At 41.0% G+C, this 2,822-nt stretch overlaps 1 pseudogene; it reads right to left on the minus strand.

Annotated features, from left to right (window-relative positions):
- Positions 1-457: 457 nt before the first annotated feature.
- On the minus strand, positions 458-1,147 carry LOC127193188 (melanoregulin-like; annotated as a pseudogene).
- Between the last annotated feature and the right edge of the window lie 1,675 nt (positions 1,148-2,822).

Raw genomic sequence — 2,822 nt, forward strand, 5'->3', positions numbered from 1 at the left:
TTTGAGTTCATGGAATCTGACTATCCAGGAAGAACTGGACACCGACCAGCTCTTTTAACCTCCTCTCTGGATCCCCAGTCACCGGGTGTTTTATTTTTTATTTTTTCAATTTTTCATGACTTTTATTCTCTCTCTCTCTTTTTTTTTAACCTCTTCCTAATACAAGTTTCAAGTGAGTTTTAGCACCGAGTTCATTTGTTGCTCTTGAAAGAACATTCTCAGTGTTTCACATGGGTATCAATCTAGGAAATAATTCTATATAAATACCATCTTTCATATTAAGAGAATGTTCTCCATTCACGTTGTTCTGAGCATTTCCTTCATAGATAATACTATTCATAATCAGCTTTGTACAGTTTTTTCTTTTTTTTAATTTTTTTATTAATTTATTCTTGTTACATCTCAATGTTTATCCCATCCCTTGTATCCTCCCATTCTTCCCTCCCTCCCATTTTAATGTAACGCCGGGCACTCATAGGCAAAGGTCCCGAGGAAGACCATACGAATGGCTCACTTGCAACTGCAGACAGATGTCTGACTTTGGTAAACAACTGTGTCGTGGTGAAAGAACTCTGTCCTTCTGGTCCTTCCTCTAGGGGCTTGGAAATGGAAGGTGGTGCTGTTTCTTCTGGCCGTCTGCCAGGCATAGAACCCCAGGCTTCTTGGGGTAGGTTCGACTAGAAATCTTAAAGAACTCCTCGACGGCATCCAGAGCAATGACAAGATCCACAACCAAGAGATACCTCTCGGAGAGCTCTCAGCTGGAGGGGAAGATAGAAGGTCTCTTGTGCCAGTTTCAGCAGCATCTCTCGGTCCTTTCTCGTGTTTTTAGAATCACTCATGGTGCTGAGCTTGGTCACTGACAGCAAGGAGTCTGCTTCCCTTTGAAAACCCAAATGTTCTAAGATTCGCCTTCACCTGTTTCTCACTTCCCGGTGCATCTGCCTCAGGGTGCATCATAGCTGAGTCTTTGCCACTCCTCTGAGTCTTTGGTCTGCTGGTTACCAATGACTATCAGATTGTACAAGATCCTGTCATCATCGGCCTCTGTGTGCGACACATCATGAGGCATGCTCCATAAGTTCTTTTCATCGTTCCTCTCCAGGGTCTCTCCAAATGAGGAATATGGATTATTACCACAGACAAGAGGGGCTCCTTCTCCGGCTGCACGGGCCCCTCCAGGCAGCGCGCAGTGGCGATTGGGATGGGGGCGGGGGGGGGGCAGCCGGGATGTCACGGGTTGGGCAGTGCGCATCAGGCCATGGCCAGGCAGGGGAACGTGAGCCGCGGGGTTTTGAGCCTTTTCTCTCTTTCTCTTTTAATTCCCCGGTTCCTTTTTTCTTTTTTTATTATGTTTCTTTTTTAACATTTATGTGTATATTATTACACATGAATAAAATAAACTACATACAACAGGGAGAGCCACAGGACAATGAGGAATTATATAAATGTTACATTCATAGTGATTTGGCTATTTGTATTTGGCAAACTTAAAGTAAATCTCTTTCCTATCTTGTTGGATCTAAATCTCTGAATGAAAACCAGTATGTATCATATCTCATCTCTATTAACTTAAAAATCTATATTGACATAAAAACATCTTAACCCCTAATCAGCTAAGCTTAATTGTAAGACTAAACTATCTGGTCTTCAACCCCACCAGAGACTTGAGAAGGAATAAAACCTAAATACCTGAATGAACCAGAAGTTCAGCTTAGCAGCTTCCAAAATGAAAAAAATGACAGAAACAGTTTATTGTCTCAACAGTCACCCAACACTCTCTAAATGTTGGAGCATCATCTTTGGCCTTCTAGCCCTATATATCTGACAGACATATTTGCAAGGCAGGAACTAATCAGGACCCTGTTCTGGCAGAGTTCAGCCGTAGACTTGCCTGCATCTAAGCTGGCCCGTTTTTAGCCAGAATTCTCTCTGTGGCACAAATAAGGACATTTTTTCCAGTGACTGGTTTGCCACATTTGAAGCCAACTCCATAAGGAGGTTCTTTGATGCTCATCATCTTATTTGAGGCAGGCTGGGTATTGCCAGGAGTTCACGTATCTTGTTGTCAAAGAATCTTTAGAATAATAAAAACATCTTTAAATGCCATATACTGTAGGTTTCTGAGGCTTTTGAAGACATTATTTAACTATTTTACCTTATATATCTATAGAATCATATCTATCTGTTAGACCTAGGATATATATTCTTGTGATAAAATTAGACTAATATTTGAAATGACCATGATTTGCATCAATACACAAAATTCTATACCAATGAATTAAAAATAACCTTATTTGTGAGTAACAATTAAGGCCTTGAGTTGAGTAGATTCAGTAATCTACCTTTTGTTCTATCCTCCCTCTATATTTCTATATCCCCTTTTCTTTCTTTTCAGTTCCTATCTCCTTACCAACAAAAGAAAGATAAAAGAGAGACCCCTGTGAGTCCAACCTAGTTTTCTCTCTGTAAAAAAACCAATAATAGTTTATAACCAACTCCAGATGAAAATAAGCATCTGTAGACCAAGAGAGCAAACAGAAATCTACCCAATCCCCCTTAGAGGAAATGGGATGCCGTTCTCTTCAGGCTGATTTAGGGTGAATAATTCCTTTGAATGCTCCCCCAAATTGAGGAAAATTGTTAAGCGAGCCAGGGATAGCATTTGTGGTCCATTTTCTAAATGTTGAGAAATTCCAGGCTTACTAGGAGTCCTGTGTGAGACAGTCTGAAGTGCTGGACCAATTGGGATCAGAAGCTTTCTACAACGCTGTCCTGGAAGCTGTCCTGTTCTTATGGGTAACAGCAACTGAGGTGCCTGG

This window comes from Acomys russatus, chromosome 8 (genome assembly GCF_903995435.1).
Source record: "Acomys russatus chromosome 8, mAcoRus1.1, whole genome shotgun sequence".
NCBI lineage: Eukaryota > Metazoa > Chordata > Mammalia > Rodentia > Muridae > Acomys > Acomys russatus.